The sequence below is a fragment of the Alligator mississippiensis genome, chromosome 2, assembly GCF_030867095.1.
Source record: "Alligator mississippiensis isolate rAllMis1 chromosome 2, rAllMis1, whole genome shotgun sequence".
NCBI lineage: Eukaryota > Metazoa > Chordata > Crocodylia > Alligatoridae > Alligator > Alligator mississippiensis.
In genome coordinates, this window is record NC_081825.1 from 20,002,418 (window position 1) to 20,025,355 (window position 22,938).

Genomic DNA, 22,938 nt, shown 5'->3' on the forward strand with positions numbered 1-22,938 from the left:
TGAAACATGTCTGGTCTCCTGTGCTATCTGGTACTTTGAAAGCCGATAAGGATTTGTAGTAAGGTTAATTCAGAAAACTATGTTAATTCAGAAAATGATGTTAACTGCATTGAAAATAGATGGAAATTAACTGCTAAGTACACACACAGCTGGCCACTTCTTTCTTCCCACTGCCCCCCTTGTTTTGACAGTAGCATATATTTAAAGAAGATGTATTTTAAAATACTCTGTAAAAAAAAAAAGAGAAAACTTACAATAGCTGTTGGTGGGGCCATGTCACATGTTACACTTAGTGTGGCAGGCCAGTAGGGGGTGCTCCTGTGCTGAGCCACCAACCTCTGGCCAATCTCCGTCCTGGAGCACACCCACTAGCCTGGGGGTAGAGCTGCCACCACCCCAGGACGGGCTTGATTCTGGCACTGTGCCCCCTGAGAAATACAGGCCTAGTAGCCCTCAAGGGGACTTGACTCATTTCAAGCACTTGGGGGTGCTTCCCTCAGATGGAAGCACAAGTAGTGGTTTCCCTTAACCAAACAAAGGGGACCCTAAGGCATAATCTAGACCCACTCCCAGTAAGTATCCCATGCTGGGTACAAAGGAGAACTTCATTGGTTACAAGGAGTGGGGTTAGAATAGGGTACAGAGTTGAGTAGTATCAGAGAAATCCCATAGAGCAAACAGGGTGGCTAGAGTAGCGTTTGATCACGTGACGAGTTACTGCAACCTATATATCTAGTTAGATCTCAGGTAGCTTACTCACAAGTATCATCCAGAGGCAGGTAGAGATTCCCTCTGAAGGCAGGCAGTTCCTTGATCATGAGTTTTGAGAGAGAGAGCAAGTTTCAGATGGTCCAGCTCTTCTCTCTCTGAGTTTTCCTCATGGCTGCTGCCCCCTCCTCCTGGGCAGTCCTTAACTTATATAGCCCTTATGACCTCATTTACCTGGTCCAATGGTGGCCAGCACCTGTTGGCTGTCAGCCAACCAATTTGAAATGCATCACTGGTTACTGGGCAGACTGGCTGTCTCTAACCAACCAGGGAGCCCAAGCCCCTCACCCCAGTATGTGATGCCAGTCACATAGGTAGAAGGAACAGGTTTTTCCCCTCCCTCAGGAATGTATCCAGCTGAGGTTACCTAAAGAGATACGGTAAGGTGTGTACCCTCTGCAGGGCCCATCCTAACCAAATTATCACAGAGCAGAGTTTTTGGGGAGAAACAGATGGCCTTCTTCCACACTTAGCACATATTAAGTGTTCTTAAAACACAAGCAACCACATGTTCAAGTAGTAATAAGGGCACTAATATCATAGCAAACTTAAAACTTTTTTTATGAGATTATTGCTAGGTCATGTTAAGAAACACACATTTAGCTCCATGGAGATAATATGAACATTTTGCAGTCCTCCAGTATCCCAGAATGCACCACTCACAACCCTCACCCCATCCCACTTCTGCTCCATGGGATGGTTCATTAACCTACCTAGTGGGGTGGCACTGGCCTCAGAGTAACACCCCTAACCACTCTTGGAGGGTGTGACCTAAGCCCAACATGGCACCAACCCAAGTACCCACTTGAGGTTCACCATGGCCTGCCACTTTTTGTCAAGTTCTCCCATGAAGGAACATTCCTACTTCGAGGATTTCCTGAAGCCAAAAATGTAAGCAAGAGCACCAAGATCAAATACTAGATGGACCTTGCGGAGATATCTGCACAGCGTGTTGCCACCACAAGTAGCACCAGCAGGACTGGTCAGAGGAGCTGCTGAGAACTTTTCAGCAGACTCCCAGTTGCTAGGTTTGGTACAGAGACTGGTGAAGAATGCAGAGGGTCCAAGAATCATTCCTCCAGACTCCTCTGTCCTTCCAGTCCACTGTGGAATTATGCACCTGATGCCACCCTTCCTGAACAGGGTGGCTACTGCTGCAGAGGAGTATGTCCATGACACAAGTGCAAGGCACCTGTGCCCACCTACCCTCCCCCACCCACCCAGAGACAATACCACCAGCTTCATGCCAGCATGAGTTACAGTGCAGACTGGCAAAGGATGGGTAGGAGGCAGCCACCCTTTCCTGACTAACAATTTCCACCAGATGGTCAGTGGGACTGTAAGAGTGAGAAGGCCTTTATTTTCAAATGATTATCTTAGGTTTATTTGAAGAACTAAAATTTTCAGTTACAAAATTTGTTCCTTGTGTGCTTCCCTTGAAGCCCTCAACTTCAGTTGTTCATTACCTCAATCTAACAAGTGACCCATGCCTCCCAGCCAGCCCATCACAAGACCCTATGCCTCAGTTTCCCTCTCCCAGTCAGCCCTCATAAACTTGCAATGCAAGACCCCATGCCTTGGTCTCCCATCCCTAGACCCCCCATCCCAATCACACATGACAAAGAATGCCAACCCAATGGTTAGCATGAAAGATGTTTCCTGAGATGTGCTGCCATTTTTTATTATTATTAGGACTGCAGTACTGCAAGGAAGAGGGCCCAGCAAATTTCTACTGAAGACATATTACTATTGTTGGATTCTGAATAGTCCTCTTTAACAGAAGAAAAAAGCACACATGGTGGCAGAAACAGCATGTCGTAGAGCAAATCAAGAATCCACCACCATCCTCCCCACACAGAAACACATCCAAGCTGCAGTAGAGTCTGTTGATCCCAGATAGGCCTCAGCCATCTTCAGAAACACAGATAAGACAATCATGGAAGACAATCATCCTTGACAGAGGGATTCCCAAAAAAGAAGGTCTAGGCCCAACCTTTTAACACGGGCAAGGTCCTACCAGTAGGTTCTACCCACAGGGGCGATCAATTATCCCCTTCAGAACCAAGCAAAAACTAAACTGGAAGTCTTGTGCTTGCATAGCCTTAAATGATTTTAGAGTCCTGCTTTGACTGATCTTGGGCCCCATCCTGAAGTGTGCAAGCCAAGGACGTGAACACCAAGTGATTGGTGTTGGGGTCCAGTACCTTCCCTCCAGCCTTCTGTTATAATGCAGAAACCTAGTAAAGAAAAAATCATCTATACATGACACTTGTCATATCATTTGGGAAAAAAGCCCTGTGATCATTCTTGTACTATACCCAAACATCTGAACATTACCTAGTCAGCACTGGGACATCTTTCCCAGCCCTCCCTTTGGCCACAAGCTAAAACCCAGCCAAAAGGCATGTGTGTGTAACACTCTCAGCTAGTTTTAACAGAACTTTGTTGTAACACACTCCAGGGTGCAGGCTCAAGTGCTTTACTGCATGATCAGTGGTTGCATAAGCACTAGAACCCAATGTCTTCCTTCCTTCCTTTGATATCAAGCAAACAGAGAGCATCAATTTATCCCCAAAAAGCACATTGCTGCCTCTCCCTGGCTTCATACACCAAATTTTCATTTACCTTCACAGGCTGGTTGTCTTGCATTGACTGCAGATATGTAGTGATAGTATGACAAGCTCAAATCATATTTGCTTGGGCAACACAGGAAAATGCTGGGTGCAAACATTGCTGAACCAAGCCCAAACATTATCAGGAAGTAAGTTTCTCCTGTACCCCACAGTATGCATCTGTCCCCATCCATTGCTTCAGGACCTTTTCAGGCATCATCTCAGTAGTAGGTAACAATACATATCTAGCAGGAAGCCCTAGCTTCCACAAACAGGTAGGTTTACTGCTCCTTTGTCTCGTGGAAAAGTGTCATGTACCCCAAGGCCTCAACAATCTGGGGAATCAAGAGAAGTCTTGAAACATCAGACCCATTTCTTAGCACAAACTCATGCAAATACCTGTATCATATGCATCCCAAGCTATAAAAAGCATGGTAGCCCCATCACTTGGTTGTAATGCACAGGATAACAGAAAACACTGGGCATAGGAATGTACCATTGCCAGGGTCTCCCAAGAGTGGAAATAGGTTTGCAATGGCATCCCAAAAATTAAAGGGAGAATAGGGAGTTATCTAGGGCTGAGGGACCATTCATTACATTTCTCACCTTCCAGGTTTGACACCTCCACCTCTAGGGACTTCAAGGTGGCAAGCACAGAGTAGCTCATCAAGTGACAAACAGAGAGAAAAAGGAGGAAATATTGGAAAGCTGGTGACCTTATCAAAAAGTAGGACAAAAGCCAGAGAAAAGTAGAGCTCCTGAATGGATTACCACCAGTACTGTTAGTTAAACCTGGTCTTACCATGATACGACTTTCAACTTGCTATACAAAGTACTTGTACCTTATAGCAGTTTATGAGTTTGTTTGTTAACACTCTGAAAAATAGTTATAGTATATCAAGGTGGACAAGCACCTGGCTGGGGTCATATGACCCCAGTGCTCTTTCCTGCCCAGGGCAGGGGGTCAACCTCGATGATCTACTGAGGTCCCTTCTGACCCTAACAACTAAGAAACTATGAAAGAAGCTATATGATAAACAAGTCTGAAAAAAATCCCTCTAAATTACACAAGGAGGTCCATCATGATTAAACAATAACATTTTGGCTAAATTACTTAAGTGGAAAGGCACCAGGATGTGCTGAAATACTAACAGAACTACCGAAAAAGTTTAAGAGATGAGGCTTGAAAAGCCCTTTAGGAGGCCAGAAGACTTTACCACCTCAGTATGCATCCCAATCCCCCAAAAGAACAATGCTATGGATTATGGGGATTACAGAAAAATCAGCCTAATCCTGCATGCCTGCAAAATTCTGTTTGAATTGACTGAATATAAGAAATGATTGATGAGGAGCTCAGCAAAAACCAGCAGAGTCTCAGAAGTAGGAAGGATTTGATAAATGCCATCATGAACCAGAACCTTATACTAAACTACATGCATTTGATTTTAAAAAAATACCAAATATACCAGTACATATTAGTTGACACTTCAAGATCCAGAGGAATTCACAGACAATAATACTGTACACAGAAGACTTCATTAGCAGTGTGTAGGGGGAGCATGGGAGAGAGGGTATGTGCCCCCTGAGATTGGCCACCGCCACCAGCGTCTGTAGGTGGTCCCCACTCACCGCCGACTACAAATGGTGCCCCACCTCAGTCTCGGGATGCACCAGTCGTTCATGGAAGACTTAGAATGGGAAATGGGAGAAGTTGTCTAAGAGATGAAAGGGAGGCAGACAAGGCTGTATAATGATTTTACTCAACATCTAATACAAGGTATTAAATTAAACCAACAGAAGAAGGCATAAAATAAATGACAAATGGACCAACAATGCTGTCGAATGATTCAGGAAAAGGCCAATTAAAGTAACGAAGATTTTATAAGAATATAACAAAGATTATGCTCTGGAGTTAAACATAGGTGAAGTGAAAACCACAGTTGGTACACTGTGGTACACTGTAAAAATATGAAATATTTTAGCAAAAAGGACAACCACGCAGAAAGTAAGGAACTTGCACTGCCTAGGAAGCATTATCACAGAGGATGGAAGATCTGGGCACTGGAATTGATGAGAAGGGACACAGAATTAATGAGTAGGATCTGATTTTTAACATCTCCCACATGGTCTGCATTAAAGTTATGGGTGTGCAACATAATAATTAAAAGCACTTTTTCTAAAGAAATTGTATCTGTTCATTTTATGGTGCTATCAAGGGTTTCTAAAATTGTCATAGAAGGACCACATAACTAATGAACAGCTGCTAGGGGTGACTGTACCTCCACTAGTATTAAAAAGAGACTATGTGAAAAAGTAGACCTTATAAAAAAAAAAAAAGATGAGCTACATGCCACATTTTGAGAGTCCACCTGGTGACGCATGCTAATGGCAACCGGAATGTAAAGCTGACATAAAAAAACAGCAGAAAGATCTTGGATGGATAGCAAGACATCATGGGCAGAACAGAGGGAGATAGAGACTAGCTGAGGATAGAGCATGATGAGTATCCAATAGCATCCAGTAACAAAAGATACTACATAAGACAGACAGTATCTTACTAATGATCTATATTTACTATTAGCAAAATACAGGGGGAAAAAAGAAACCCTGACTTCAAAAATGTATGTAGCTACCCATGAGAAAGATCATCATAACAGCTCTTTTAGCAAAGAGCCTCTGCCTTTTAAAAGACAGAAGTAAAATACTGCAAATGTTCGTTATAAACATCAGCAGCCAACAAAGCAAAGATTGAGTGACTTGAACCCTGTCAGCTATGTTAAATATCACCACAGTATTATCTGGCATAATACTTTTCAGTCACTAATCTAATGGGGCAATAGCAAAAGGCTGCCCTGGTAACTGGCACACTGACTCTTAGAACCTTATTTATGCATAAGCTTAATAATATAAAAGATAGCTTTAAACTCATTATGAGCTCTAGCATGGCTGAAAAGCCTTTTCAAGGAAAGGCTAGAGCAGCTGAACATACAATAACTTAAGAGTTTGAAGAAAAGAAGGTCCCCCTCCCCCAAATAAAAATCCACATTTTTTTTCAAATAAAACAGAAAAACACCCACAAACCTTATCAATATAAGGTCAGTTAGTGTCTCATTTGTTCTTTCCCCCAATCTATTCACTGATTTCAGCTACTGATGATCTTATTTAAGTTGTCAAACTTCAGACTAACAACCCTAAGGAGGGCAATGTACAGTAGGACGACTGGGAAGGTGGATGACATTTACAGCACCATAGTTAGAAACATTTCATGCAATAACTATATTCAGTACTGTATCTTAAAATACACTGGGTACCAGCAGGACAGAAAAATATTTAGTTAAACTGCCTAATAAATATTGTTTGACTCAAACTTCTGTAACTGCTCTTCTCCAGATTGAAGAGCATTTCCCCCCATTTAACAATGACACTATTTCTAAACCTCTGACAGCAAAAATTAAAAGGAAGGAGAACCTAAAAACCTTGCATAACCACTAGTGAGACTGGTTATAAAATAATATACATAAGCAGTCACAAAATTAAAAGATTCACCAATAGGTGAGTTATTTAAGCTATTTTTAAAAATTACTAGCTGATCCACATTAGCAAATAAGAGTCAAAAGCCTTGCATGATTTCACTCCCAACCCACAGAACCCCACTGCCTTGGGGCCATACTGGTACCCCCCTGCCCTTCCTGCTGGTGCCCCTCACTTCTGACCCACAGCCCCCTCCTCCCCCAGGCCTGCAGCATCTCCCAGCTGCCCGGCCCCTGCAAGCAAGGGCAGCGGCCCTGGTGCCACCCACCAGCCATGCAGCTCCTTGCTACCCCCAAAGGGCCCCTCTTCCCCCTTCTCCCGCTGAAGGGGCAGGTGCCTCCCCCTACCCCCCCTGCTCTGCTGCAGCCCCACCGCTCAGCTTCCCCCAGTGCCAGCAGGCACCCACCCCCACCCATATACACAGACTCACATGCCCCACACAGCACCCTGGACAGTCCCCAAGCCCTGGAGCACCAACCCCCACTCCCAAAAGACTCACCTGTATCCAGCTGCTAAGGCTGCTCCTACCACCCTGCCTGGCTGGATGCCAGCCACGTCCTTCTGTGCGCGCAAATGCACGTGATATCCCCTGCCTCCAACTGCCTTCCCTCGCTCCCCCTAACCCCAAGCAGCTCCTTGCTAAGGCAAGCCAGGGAGTGCTAGGAAAAACTTCATTGCTGAGTAGAGCAAAATTCCAGAAATTTACTCATGTTTTAAAGAAAGACCCAGATGGAGATCAGAGGATGCAAAGAGGACAAATCAGGGAAAACCTGGATGTATGGGAGACCTAAACACGGGTGTGAAAATGCCTATCAAAATCTATGGAGAAGTCAGTCCCAGAAGCAAATTTCGTTGGCTTATGACTCCTGCATGGAATTTACTGCTGCCTGAACAACTCCTGTTTGCCAAATACCGACTTTAAACAAACTCTGAACTCTCAGAGGAAAAAAAGAAGAAATTTGGATTCAGGAAGCAGTGTGTTAATATCTGGTGAAGCAAAGGCTTTCATAAATAAACTTATCTAAACCACGCTACAGAAACAAATAGGGAAGTTTAATAATTATGGTCCTAAGCAAAAATACAAGATGGAGCTCAGAGCTCTCACATGACTGATCTTTCAAATTGGAGGATCAGAAGTTTTAATTGAGTTCTCTCTGCTGTGTTATGTTGTGTTGCGGATTAATGGTGCGATCTTTGATTAATTATGTCAATCATACGTGGTCCCTAGCAAGATGAAACTGCATGAAACTCTAAATCGCTTAGCAGGGGGTCATGTGAAGTGAATATCCACAACTTTCTGAATTCAATTTTCTCTGATTAGCAGCAGAAAAGGAAAGATGGTATCAAATCTCAGCACTAATTTTCTTTTCAAACTATGCAGAAGATAGTTCAAATAATTTAGTCTGTATTTACTTCTTGTTTTTCATGGTCAGAGAATTAGTGCTTCAAATCCTTAAATATTTAAATGAACACTTTAGGTGTTAAATAAGTAACCTGGTTTGGGGCATACACAGTATTCCCCCATAATATCATTCCATGGAGGTAACAGATAAGCAAGACCCCTGGTTAAATGATCTCCAATGAAATATGAGGATTGTGGTCAGTATTTAAACAAAGGTATTTCTTATTTTGAACTGAGGCATATTTGGAACAACTGGTACCATACGTCTACAAGATTAACATAAATTAGAGTGATTGTGTTAGGTTCTGAACTTCAAGATACATTTATTATAGTTTCTGAGCAACATGGGCTAGGGACAGAAATTATACATACACCAGTATAAGTGATTGGCAAGCAGTTCAAATCTTAACACAACATAAGTTCAGCGCATGGCCGAAACCAACTTAAGATAAATCTGGATGGATGCAGTATCAGACTTAACTGATTTTGGTTAAATCGGTTTACTGAATTTCTGTCCCAGATCCCCTCCAGATTCAAGTTAACTCACAGTGTCTCAACCTCCCAAGAAGTTTTCCATCTCCCCCACAACCTCTCCTTCCCCACAGGTGGGTGGGTTAGCTTTGGCCCAAGCCATCTCCTCTAGCATGCACTCTAGCATCCCCCCTCTCCCAGTTTCTGGGCCACTGCAGGCCTCAGGCTGCATTTCTGGAATCAAAAGTAAATGTCTGTTCACTTACTTATCTGATCAATCTGTGCAGTTTAGACTAACCTGCACGGATTGAATCGATTAGACCTTGGACTTTTTGACTTTCTGAACTTAGCCCTAGTGTTTTCACCATGGAACTAGCAATAATTCTGAACCTCAACCAAGGGCCAAGTTGCAGGAAACAACAGTTCAGAAAGATATGTAGAACATACTCAAGATTAGGGTGGGGATCGAGGGCACAGAAAGGAGGGACTACAAATGTATGCGAAGTTCTCTCGCTGTTTGTGCAGTTACAATGCTGTGTCCTCTTGTCCTGATTACTTATGTACCAAAGAAAGGTCAAGGATATATAATAGAATTTGGCAGGTAACATGCCAGATGTTATATTTGTTTTTATCCAAATATAATATGTTGTGTTGGGCAGGTTGGTATAAATCATCTTCCATGGGTTTTTAATATAGCCATTATTTATTTGTACATAAATTTCCTTCCATATAGATAACTTTTTTTGCTGATGATGCAAAGAGTTCTTTTGCAGAGATGATGCTTGATGTGTGAATGGGGCACCTTAGAGCAGCATCTGCAGGGTACAGTGATGCAAGAGATGTCAAAAGGGTAGGCATAGTTTTCATACACTGAAAAACCAAAGGAGATGTTTAGAAATTGGGGAGTGAGTCAGAGATCTGTGTGTGCAATAGGAGCTAAAGCAAACTGACAATAGAATAGCTATGTGGTAGCAGTTGATTTAACTGTCATCACCTTATGTCAGGGGTGGGCAATATACGGCCTGCAGGTTGGATTCAACCTGCCAAGTGATTCCATGTGGCATGGGGCAGCCCGAGCTATGGTGTGTACAGCTGGTCCCATCGCCCCCAGATGCAGAGGTGCTGCCTGGTGCAGCATATCCTATCCCTGGGTGTGGCTGTAGTCTGTGGGGTTGGGCAGTGCAGTGCCCAGACTCCTCTTCCTGGCAGCCCCCGTTGCCATAGCCTGTGAGCAGGTGTCTGACCCGCTGCCAGTGCTTGAACCCTGGCCCCGCTGCCTGGGCACCCTGGACACATCTGGCCTGCATCCACTGCCAGGGATGCCATGTGGAGCAGGTGTGTGGGGTCACTATGGAGGCTTGCCTGCAGGGGGTCCTAGGCCGGGCATGCTCAGTTGGGCAGACAGGGCAGGACAGGTAGGCAGGGCCTGAGCCATGGCCAGGATCATAGGGTGGTCACAGCATGGGGATAAGACGTGGGGCAGAGTCCCCATGTGCTCCCCACACAACCGTGATGGGTGCTGGTTCCCTGTGGTACCAGCGCCTGTCACAGGGACATGCAGGAGTCGCTTGCAGATCTGCCCCCAGGCTCTGGCCCCACTCTGGCATCAGCCCATGATCCCAGCCTGAGCCCTGGCCCTGCCTGTCCATCCCAATCCTGGATGCTGCTCCCTGCAGCCTCATCCCATCCACCTGGCCAAGGACACCCTGCTCAAGTGTGCCCTGCCTGTGGGGTTCTCACACCAATGTCAGGAGACCCTGCCTGCCCGCTCCATCTGGTCAGAAACCCCACCTTCAAGTACTCAAGAGCTCAACAAAACTCCTTAAGTGGCCCCCCAGTCCAAATAGTTGCCCACCCCTGCCTAATATCATGAAACCTCATAGGTTATTGACTGTATATAATTGGATAAATATTATAGGATTTGTGTTGGTGTCCTTAAACTTGCACGTGTGCATTTATACACAAACCTGAAAACAACAACACGTAAGGGACAGTAAAGATATAGAGTGATAAATGAGAAGTGAACTACTGATAAATGAGAAATGAACTTGTTCCACCCTGAAAAGCTTATCAAAGTCCAGATCTTTAAGGGCATTTAATACATCCTAACTCTTACTATGTGAAGGGTCCTATATAAAACTTACGAATAGATGCCTAGATCTGATCCTGCCGGTTCCTCCTACTCCAAACACGAGTAGATGTTTTCACCCATATGCTCAGATCAGAAAAGTCTTGCACTCAATTTTATGCTCTTGCAAGCATTACAGGTTTTGCATAAGCAGTATGTGTGCAGGGAACATGTACTGAAGATATGTGCATGCTTATTTGATAAAAAGAAAAGCAATTTGTTTCATACTTTTAAGGGAATATAAGGCGCACAGAGTGCATGCAGCCATTCACTACACCTAGTCTATGATCATGCACCTTAGTTTAAGCTGCCTAAACATATAGACCATGAGGGGACCCCACTCTAAGTAAATTGGAGGGGTGGGGGCGGTGAGATTGGTGAAGGGGGTGGCGAGATTGGAGGGGGACAATCGAGGGGCTACAAAGACCCCAGGTAGGATTGGGGGACAGGGATGGAACAGCAGAGTGAGGGCTGGGACTAGGGCTGCATTGCAAACACAAGCAGGTGTTTGGGAGATGAGGTTAACCCTTTCCTAGATCCGGTTAACCCAATATCAAACTAAATTAGTACACCTCCCAAGCTGATTGAATATTTAGGTTAACCTAATCCTGGACTCATCAGTCTAAATGCAATACCTAAATGTAATGTAGAGGACCAAAATCATATGTAACTCAACAATTTTTTTTAAGGAACATTTCTAAATAAAGCAAAATATGTAGATCTGAAATGTTCAGGATATTCAAATAAACCAGATTCAATTTCTAATGTAATGTTTGTATTATTTTGTATGTATAGGTCCTCAGAGTACAGGTAAAAGCTAAAACATTTTATCCTTAAAACACCTGTGCAAAGTAGGCAAGGGCGAGCTTTATCTAGTGACAGTATTCCCTAGGGATTTTTTTTTAAATCACTGGCAGAATATTCTTCTTTCTTATTGTAGTGTTGTAGCCATGATGATTCAGGAACTGCGGGAGGGGCAAGTTTTCATTTTATTTTTAAGGTGATATCTTTTATTGAACCAACTGCATAGTTTTGATACAGTTAGGCAAGCTTTCAAATGTCTTGCATGCTAAAGCTTTTGTAACTGTATTCCAACTATGCAGCTGGTCCAATAAAAGTTATCATCTCAAGAAATCCTTGCCTCTCACCTTTCTTACTGAAATATTCCAAGTTCCACTATTCCACGTGGCTTCTGCTTCTTTATGGTGTGAAAGTTTCAGAAATATAATAAGGGAAAGTAATTTAAGAAAGGTTGGACTGCGTATATGGAACACTCTTGGAAAGTTTCTATGCATGCTGCTTCAGTACAACCTTGGAAGATGCATGCCCAGAAAATGCACAGAAAGTGAAGTTTCCAAAGCATCCAATTCAGGAAGTGCCAACATTAAGGTCAGAGGCACAACCATAATCCTTCTCCTTTATATCAATGCATTGCATATTCAGAGAGTTTAAAATGACAAGGGTCTATTAGATCATCTAGTGTGATCTGCTATATCTCAATATTACCCAACAAGAGCTTTACTGAGCCATATAACGTGGATCAGACTAAAACACAATCCAGAAAGGCAGTCTTAAACTGAAGACATCAGGAGATGAAGAATCCATGTTTTTCCGTAGTAGTTTTTTCCAGCAGTTAATTACACTCATGGATAAGAGTCTGCACCCAATTTCTAATTCAGATTTTTCTGGCTTCAGACCCTAGTTCTCATTATGCCTTTCTATACTGGCTTAGGAGCCCTTTAATATACCAGTGTTTTTTTCCTAGTGAAAGTCCTTGCACACTCTTAAGGCACCTCAACACTCTTCTTTTGTTAAAGCGAATGAGCTCCTGAAGTCTCTTACTAAGAGTTTAAACCAGCTCTTCAGTTACTTTTAACAGCTTTTTTCTGCAGCCTCTCTCTCATTTTTTTCAATACTGGATATAATATTTTAATAAACATCTCTGCCTCTTCTCGTGTTGATACAGTCCTGTATTGTATATGGTATTGACAAAGTATCTCACTGGGAACTCGTATTGAATTGTTTGCACACTATTGTCTTAAAATCGTTTTCAGGGTCACTGTTTCCCAGGATTCAGACCCCCTCCTTCATATGTATAAACTGCATTACCTATACTTAGATTCATTTGTTTTCCACATGTACTAAAACACATTTTATTTTAGACAATTAACCTAGTTTACTGCACAATTCAGATGACTCTATATGATGATAATTTGCTTATTTGTCCCTCTGCCCATCTTTTATCATGACAAATTTTAACCACCACAGATTAAGTAAAAACTACCTTTATGAATATGATCAAAAGTTGGACATATTAAAGTTTACTATCATTAATAAGACCGCTACAGTATGCTATAAATGCTTGAAAAAGACTTGGCTATACAATACTTATTTCAACTGCATTGAAATAAGAGATGAAATGGAAGATATCACCTGGAGAATGTTACTTTATTGCACAGTTTAGCTGCTACAGTATTTAATTTTACAACTCTTTTGATACATGTCTGCTTTGTGACAGATGGGGTATTAATCTGCATGTTCCTGTCTGCTTTTATTTTTCATTTTATAAAAGATCATCCATTGCACATTGCAGTAAACACTTTCCATTTTTTACACCTAATAAGTCAGTTAGTTGGAGGAAACACTGGTTGCTCATTGACCAGCTCAGTGAAAAACTGGTTGAGAAGTCATCACTGAGCATCCTCTTCTCATGGATACAGTTACTGTTTGTCTATAACCTGTAAATTAATGTAATCAGACTACAGACCAGGTTTTGATTAGGTTGATGCATCTTAGACCACACTTGATCCACGATACAGTCAGAATACTCTCTGTGGCTGCATTTTAATTTCTCTTCTTGGCATTCTCTTCAGGGAATTGTGAGATGCACTCATTAATCTTAAAATCACATGTTTGAAGCTCATTAGCAGCCACCTGATAAGACCAGTAAAATGAGATGCAATATGCCATGAGATAAAAAGATCCTATTGTCACATCTTATAAATAACTGACCTTTGTCTCTAAAATATTTGAGGTGTTTCTTCAAAAGGATAATGAGATCCAGCCACCTGCTTTGGTTCCCCAAGCATAAACATCTCAATCCTGGACAGGGCTGGGAATTAGAAAACCCTGGTGGTGGTAAAGTTAGATTTTTCAGTTAAAGCTAATCAGCTCAATTCTAAAATTTGAAACTGACACCTCCAAAGACACTAAGGGCTCCTACAGATGTGCGGGGAGCCTGCTCCAATGCGGCGGAGCACACTTGATTAATCAAGTCTGCTGGAGCACAGAAACGGACATGCTCCAGCAGCCTTCCACGGCACATGCATCACCATCCCCACGCTGAACAAATGGCAGCAGGGAGCTCTGAAATAAAACATGTTCAGTGAGCTTTAATTCAAAGCACCCCACCACCATTTTTTCAGTGCAGGGATGCTGATGCATATAATGCGTGGGCACTTTTAAATTAGCACAGCTCACTAATTAGTGCTCAGCGCTGTCCTGGAGCATGTGTAAAAATGGCCTAAGTTTCATTTTGGGGCTTTTTTCTTGCTGAACCAAAAGGCTCAAAACAAAAAAAAACAACCCCCCCCCCAAAAAAAACCCCAAAACCAACTAATGGAAGCATTTGTGTGCTTAATTAGTAAAGAGATATGGGGGTCACTGATACAAAGGTAGATACTTCCCTAGTGCTAACTGCTATATGTACTGTCCAGGTGTGGAACTGATACGTGAAAGCATGCAGCATGAGTAAATTAACTCGAATACACTCTTTATAAACTACTCTAGGTGAGTGGTCATGTTTACTGCCCAGCAGAAAGAGCAGGTGAATTCTCCACACACACACACACCCTTCCTATCACAAGAGTATGGGATCTCACTTTCCAAAAAAGCAGTAGATTAAGAAAACTCAAACCAGAATAAGAAGTACCATTAGCTCAAAGCAACAGAGAAAATGTGTTACAGTAGGGAAGCTGCTTATATGCAGATTATAGGAGCAATGCTTTCATATTGAAATGCAAAGCTGAAAGAAAAGAAAGCAGAGATCTGTAAAGTTTTATTAATACACATAAAACATGCATTTTGAGTGGTACTTGGATAGTTTTGATTGCTCTGCACTAGGAAGCTTTCTCTAGAGCCTACCACTTCCTGTTAGTATTTGTTCCACTGGTGGAATGACAGGGGGAGCATTAGTGTAAATAGAACTGCTACAGCCCACACTAAGTGCACTTAGATCAGATTACCCGGGTATATAAATCATCTGTATCCTCTTGTGTTGGTGTCCATGCATAGCCGCAGGTAAAGGGATGAGGGCTGCATGCCCAGATGACAGCAGTCAACTTCCCAGTCCTTACAATAAATGTAGTGGTTAAACAAGTGCCATGAATATAAACAGCTGTTGCAAAACACATGAATCAAGGGGGTCGGGGAACGACACGACTAACAAAGGAAAGAACACTGATTGAGATCTGAAACAGGAAGGTTTTCAATTAGGGACTTGATCTTGCTCTCCAGCATTCAGAAAAAAAACCTGTCTATTGTTTTGAATAAAAATAAGTTATTGTATATGAATGACATTCATTAAAAAAAGCAGAGTAGATCCCTAGGGGTTCAAAATACATTCAGCTGTGCAGTTTATATTTAAAAAGACAGCTACTCTGCAATTGTATAATATAGTAAAGTGATATTTGTACCTCTTGATAGAGGCTTTAAAACTATCCAATGGTAATAGGCATTATATACCACATGCATTTGTGGGGTACTATTATATTTAAAATGAAAACTGGTATGAAATTTAACAATACCTACTAGTGAAAAAAAAAAAAATCAAGATATGCACAACATCTAAGAGTAAAATAGCTGCGCTGAAAAACACTAAACTTGAGGCATAAAAAAATAACAATTGCTTCAAATTTTGCAGGTGAAAAATAAAATTTTTACATTGATAAACATATCTGTTAAAAGCTGGTTATTCAGGTTTCAGATCCTTAAAAGAAGTTTGTACCAACTAGTTCTGGAACTTGAAGGAGCTTTCTTCAGGAAGGATAAATATATAAATGTTAAAAACCTCTGCCCTTAAATTTTGTGCGAGCAGGGCAGCACCACCTGGCTCAGTGCTCTTGCAAGGACCTATATCTGGGCTTTATGACCACAGGTGACTCCCACTCTCACTTGAGCCATGTGCTGCCAAATCCTAAGTGTCCCAACCACTGCCTGCCTGTCAGGGCTACTCAGACTCCCCTCAAAGGTACACAGAAACACAACCCCAGGCATGACAAGGACCAGGGGACCAATCACAGTGTGGCAAGGATGAAGCCAGGGAGCTAGGTTAGGGGACAGATGGCAGGTAGGGGTCCATGCAAGGACAGGGGGAGAAGGGCCAATGAGGGTAAAGCTAGGGTGTTAGGCTGGAGGGCGGGTTGCAGGATTCATGATGCAGTCATGGGCTGCAGGACATGGGAATGAGTTGGGGACCCCCGGGGTGGGACAGCATGTGGACACAGGGCAGGGAAAACTGGCAAGAAGCAGAAGCACCTGGAAGAAGGGGAAGAGAACAACTGGTTCCCAAAGCACTGTCTGAGCAGTCATGATCCCCCTCAAATCCACAAAGGGACACATGCACAAAGTCCTCTAATGAAGCAGGGGCACAGGAGGGCAATGACAAATCACTGCTTTTACCTGAGAGCACCCGAGGGTCAAATGATTTTGGAAAACGTGAACATTTCATTCCGAGTTTTTTTAAACAAAATATCTTAACACTTTGTTTCAAAATGGTCTTCTCATAAAAAAGGGCTCATTTCCATAAAAGGTTATCAGGGGTGGGCAATTATTTCAGGTGGAGGGCCGCTTACTGAGTTTTGGCAAGCCATCAAGGGCCACATGACAGCCTCCAGGTGCAGATAAATATTAATTTTCTAAAATTTTTTAAGGGCCCCATGGGCTGGATAGAATAGCATCGGGCCCACGGGCCACATTTTAACCCGGGGTGGGCAAGTAGTATTAAATAACCTGAAAATTTATTTTCAACTGAATTAAGTATTTTATCTGATATAGTAATAAAATACTTGTTGCTGCTTCTCGGGAAGGAGAAAAAACCCAAAGAATTGCTGTTTCAGACTGACCTGAAATGCTTTGGAGTTTTGTTGTTTGATCACCAAGCTGGGGGTCAGGGAAAAAATAAGTAACCATACTATTTGGACTGCCTGATTTTGGCACACTGCATGGCTGACTGTTTCTTAGTCTATTACTGTGGGACAGAAAGCTTTACCGCCAATTTCCTGAGGGTCACCTGTCACCTCTCACTCTTATATTCTTCCAGATACACTCACCCTACAGTACATCTTTCAAATTTACCAACTTTAAAATGAAAGTACTTTTAACCATGAGAACATGGAAAAAGCCAAAACAGGCTAATCAATCACTATGCGAACATTAAGCTTTCTAACCTGAAAAAAATATTTAAAACCATCAAATAAAGTTATTTTAAAAATGCTTTTAGCAATCCATTTCAAATGTATGCATAATATTGTTAAAGTTTTAGATTTAATCCCAACATTATATACCTTTCCAGAAATAGTAAAATAATCTTTTTCAGTGTTAGTTGTAAGAGACAAAGATGGCCTGTTCATAAGGAAATCTGGGAAACCGTTCCCCTACTCCATCCACGCCGTGCTCTCCCAAGTCAGCAGGCAGAGGTGGGGTGCATGGCGCACCATGCTGCTCTACGCCCCTCCACGGTCTTCCTGTGGGACTGCGCTCCACACCTCTGCATTTCTGAGATGCTCATTGCAACTCTCACCAGCCAGACAGGACCGGCCTCCAAAATCCAGGATTGTACCAGCTAAACCGAGATGTACGGTCACCCGGCTTCTACCAAGTTCTTTATGGTTCAGTCCAATTCTAGGTTTACAGGCCTTTCCATAGGGAGTACAATGAAAAAACGCTTGTTAGCTGCGTTTAACATTTGCCTCTCCCCAAATGCAAAACTAATTAATAGGTTTTCAAAATTTTCTGGACTAGATGTCATTTTAGCTTGCCACGGCAAGCTCCCCACATAACAATATCTGTCATAACTAGCAATAGTCTTTTCCAGACCATTTTGTATCATGTCCTGTGAATCTTGATGTTTTGCTAATTAGAGTTCACTATCCAACATCTTTGAGAACTGTCATCTTCTATGCTAAAGCAGCATCTGGTCTAGTAAAAACGATCCTTATAAAAGAAGCACTTTATCCTGTATTGTTGACTATTTATACAACCTGATTTGAGGTTTTATCTTGGCTTCTATGATGCTGATGAGATTTTTTTTCCAGCTCTTTGATATGCCAATTACTTGCTCCTATTTAACCACCACAGAATAGAGCCAGAAAACACTACAGCAAAGTAAAATGTTGTTTCTAGTTTTCTGTGTGATGCCAGGTGAGCAATAGAGAGGATATTTTATTTTTAACGCAGCAAGTATTTTGGTTAATGGGAGCAGTATTTGATTAACCTACTCCAAGGTAAATGAAATTTGGTACAGCAATTGTCCCCATCTCAGCAGGCTTGCTGGTGATGTATCTGAGGTCCTCTGGAGTATATTCAATAAGAGCATAATCATCTGTGTAAAGTTGTTCACACACAACCTTATTGGAGGCTTTTAAATTTACTCAAGTTGAAGACCTTGCCAGATGTTCAAAAATTAACAAAAATTTGTGACATCATATTGTTTATGCCATCAATCATAGTTGCAAAAAATTTTAATAGGGATTTTGTAAGTAAACGCATCTGCTCAAATGCTGTGATATCAGAAATGGATTCTACAGAGTGCCTTCCACAGAGACATTCCCTGGTTTTCTGTCTCTCATTTGACACTGAGATTTGCAATGAATTTCTCCAAGAGTTGAACAGAGAGCTTTCTACCACCTCAGTTAGCTAAAGAAAATAATCTTTGGAACAATCAATAAGGATTTTTCTTTTATAAATACATGTACACACATTATAAAAATCCTTATTGATTATGTATATGCGTGCACATACTTTTTTTTAACATTTGCTTCAGGCAAATGATGGATGACATAGCAGAATCCATGTCCCCTGCTCCGTGCCCCCATAAACAGGTTATTTTTGCTCAGTTAAGCATTCCTTGTATTCTTCAGAAAATATCTGTAAGTCTTGTCCTTGAGCTCCCTATCATGAACTGAGACTCCCCAAGGGAAATGAACAGACTTGTACAACCAATCTTTCCTTTGCTATGGCAGCTCAGCATCTAACACGGAGATATACAGCTTAAAATGTAATTTCTTCCTATTAACATGCAAGTTGAAAACACTTACTCTAAGACTTTTCTGTAACAGCTAACCAAATTTTTAAGTATTAAAGGTACAAAAATGCAGATCATAAATTAAATTGATATTAATTATGCATTAGAGATATTAATTTAGATATAAATTATTTTAGCATAGGAAATGTGTCTTAGTTAATGCAGAATACATTTCATGAAATTACCCACAGTAGGTGATATCAGACTAAGCAATGAGCTTAGCACACTGATATGTAATTTCTGTGTACGTGGGTAGGTAGATTCATTGAAATATCTTGTGTTAAGAGAGGAAAACACCAAGGCAATGCCATGGTTGGTATCTACTGTAGACCACCAAACCAGGAGGAGGAGGTAGACAAGGCTTTTTTAAAGCAATAATACAAAGCATCCAAATCACAGGATTTGGTATTTATTATAATATCTATTGGGAGGGTAAGACAGCAACACACAAACAATCCAAGAAGTTTTTGATTGTGTTGGGAACAACTTTTTGGTACAGATGGTGAAGAAACCAACTAAAGGAGAAGCTTTTCTCGATTTGCTGCTAATAGCAAGGGACCTAAAAGTGGAAGGTAACTTGGGGGACAACAATCACGGTCTCAAGGAGAGAAAGAAAAGAACAAGAAGAGCAAAATAAAACCACTAGACTTCATAGAAGCAGGCTAACAAACTTGGAGAACTAGAAAGCAAGATCCCATTGGAGGCAAACCTAATGGAAACAGAAGAATTCATTATGGTCATATATATTTTCCCCGAAAACAATGGGGGAGCGGCAAAGCCTGTGCACTCACAGCAGTTCAGCCAGGACTACTTATTTTCTGGCTGGATAAGGCTGATGCCCCTCCCCCAATCTTGGACCCACGCCACCTATCCCATGTCCCCCTTGTCCTCAAACCCAAACCTCCCCCACGTCCTCCCAGGGTTTGCCCTAGGTGCCAGCTTGGCTCATTATTCCACTACTGTATCAGGATTGGACTTAAAACATAGTAATGTAAGTCACGCTGACATACCTAGCAGCTACTGTTGTTTGCTATTAGTGGCACTCAACGCACCAGGCTCTGTGCAAACATTCACAAACACAAAAAGAGCTGCAGGAATTGAGAAAAAGGAAGAAAAGATGCAACAGAGGGCAGAAGCAGAGGTAGAACATGCAGTTAATTGATCAGTACTCACCGATGTATTTTGGAGAATTCTACCTTTATTATTACTAATCTTCCATAAATTAAGACAGCAAAAGTGGATCATCAGCACCAACTTACATGTGGATTGGTTACTGGTTTGGAGGATCAGCGGTGGTCCAAAGTAGTGTGCAAAGAGTAATAAAAGGAATGGACTACTTGTGACACATTACAAACGTTCTGCTTAACACACTGCTGGAAGATGCTCTGCTAGGACAATGATGTCAGTAGATCAAAGTCCTATACAGAATGGTCTACAGAAAAAAATGCAAAGGCTATCTGGTAGAATCAGACTAGTGCATGAGAAGCCACCACAGCAATACAAAGGAGTCTGGACAGGCAATCCAAAGAGATAAAAGGGTACATTAGAAGGAAAGACCTGATTTACAGGATCATATGAAAGTATGGCTGGAAGGGACCTCACTGGAGTTGAATAAAGTGAAAGAATCACTTCCTTTAGCTTGCAAGTGACACTCCTGTTAATACAACCCAGGATGCTATTGGCTTTTTTTTTTTTTTCTTTTTTTTATACAAGAGCACACTGTTGGCTCATATTTAGCTTATGGTCTACTATACCACCCAGATCCTTCCCCCTGGTACTGCAGCCTAGCCAGTCACTACCCAGTCTGTATTTGTGCATGTAATTATTAAATTCCAAATGCAGGACTCTGCACTTGTCCTTGTTGAATCTCATCTCATTGATTGTGGACCATTTCTCCCGTCTATCCAGGTCATTCTGGGCCCTAGCCCTACCCTCCAGAGCATCCACAATTCCACCCAACCTGCTGTCATTTGCAAAGTTGCTCAGTGTTCACTTGATCCCATCATCTAAATCATTAATGCAGATATTAAACAATACCAGAACCAGGGCAGGACCCCTAGGAAGCCCCACATGATATCTCCTCCCAATTTCACATTGAGGACTACCCACTGAGCACGATGACCAACTAGTTATGTATCCACCTTATACTAACTTCCATCTAGTCTGCATTTCCTTTGTTTGTTAATGAGGATGTCATATGAGGCCATGTCAAAAGCCTTGCTAAATTCAAGATATACCACATGAACTGCTATCCCCACATCCACAGAGCCTGTCACTTTATCACAGAAGGAAATCAGATTCATCAGGCATGACTTGCTCTTGATGAATCCATGCTAGCTGTTCCTGAACACCTTGAGTGTCCTCTAGGTGCTTCACAGAGGATTCCTTGAGGACCTGCTCCATGATCGTTCTGAGTAAAGAGATCAGGCTGAATGGCCTGCAGTTCCAAAGATCCTCCTTCCCTTGCTTAAAGATGAGCACTATATTTGCCCTTTTCCAGTCATCTGGGACCTCACCAACCGCCACAAGTGCTCAAAAAGGATAGCCAATGGCTCTGGAATTACCTCAGCCAATTCCTTTTGCGTACTCAAGTGCATCCCACCCAGCTCTGTCAATCTGAAAGCATCTTTCTTCTCTAAGTACTTCCTAACCTGTTTTTATACTACTTTAAGCTGTTTGTCTCCTTCCCCAGCTCTGCCCTACTTGTGAAAACTGAAGTAAAAAAGGCACTGAATTCTCTGTATCATCTGCCACTAGATTGCTTTCTGTATTCGATAAGGGATATATGGAGTCTCTCACCTTCCTCTTACTTTTGCCATATGTAGGGAATCCTTTTTTATTGCCTTTTATGTCCGTGCCAGCTGCATCTCAAATTATGTCTTGGCCTTAGTAATTTTCTCCCTGCATGCTCATTCAATACTCTTATACTCTTCCCTAGTACTATGACCATGGCTCCACTTCTTATGGAACTGAGTTTCAGCTCCTTGAAACTCCTAACCAGGCTGATCTCCTACCACACTTCCCATTCCTCTGCCTTATTGGGAAACCTTGCTTCTACATCCTTAAAAGGGCCTCGTTAAGTTACAGCCAGCTCTCCTGGACATCTTTCCCCTCAGTCCTGCCTCCCAAGGGGTCCTAACCATCAGGTCCCTGGGTTTGTTGAAGTCTGTTTTCTGAAGTCCGGCATCCTTATTCTGACACTCCCTTTTCTTCTTCCCCTTAGGATTTTGAACTCATCATTTTGTGGTCTCTGCCACACAAGTTACTTCCCACCTTCACTTTCTCAACCAATTCCTCCCTGTTAAGTCAGGAAGAGCCTCAGTCTCTACCACGTGAACCAAAAAGTTATCCCCAGCACATGCCAGGAACTTGCTCGCCTGCTTGGGCACTGCTGTGTTTCTCTCCCAACAGATGTCCCCATAATTAAAGTCCCCCATGAGAACCAAGTCCTGCAATTTGGAAACTTCTGACACTTGACACTCATCCACCTCCTTCTCTTGATTTGGAGATCTGTAGCAGATGCCCACCCTGACATCTGCCCCTTCTGACCTTTACCAAGAGGCCTACCTTTCACTTCAGACTGCACTTCCAAACGCAAGTAAATCACCAGTATATGCATGGCAACACCTTCTCTCCCTGCCACCAACCCCGCCTGCCTACCCTTCCTGAACAGATTATATCCATCTATGGCAGTACTCCAGTCATGTGAATGATCTCACCACAT

General features: G+C 42.3%; 1 protein-coding gene across 5 annotated transcripts in view; it reads right to left on the reverse strand.

Annotated features, from left to right (window-relative positions):
* ZFYVE28 (zinc finger FYVE-type containing 28) overlaps positions 1 to 22,938 on the reverse strand; it is a 289,590-nt gene that overhangs the window by 152,017 nt on the left and 114,635 nt on the right. The window lies entirely within an intron of this gene.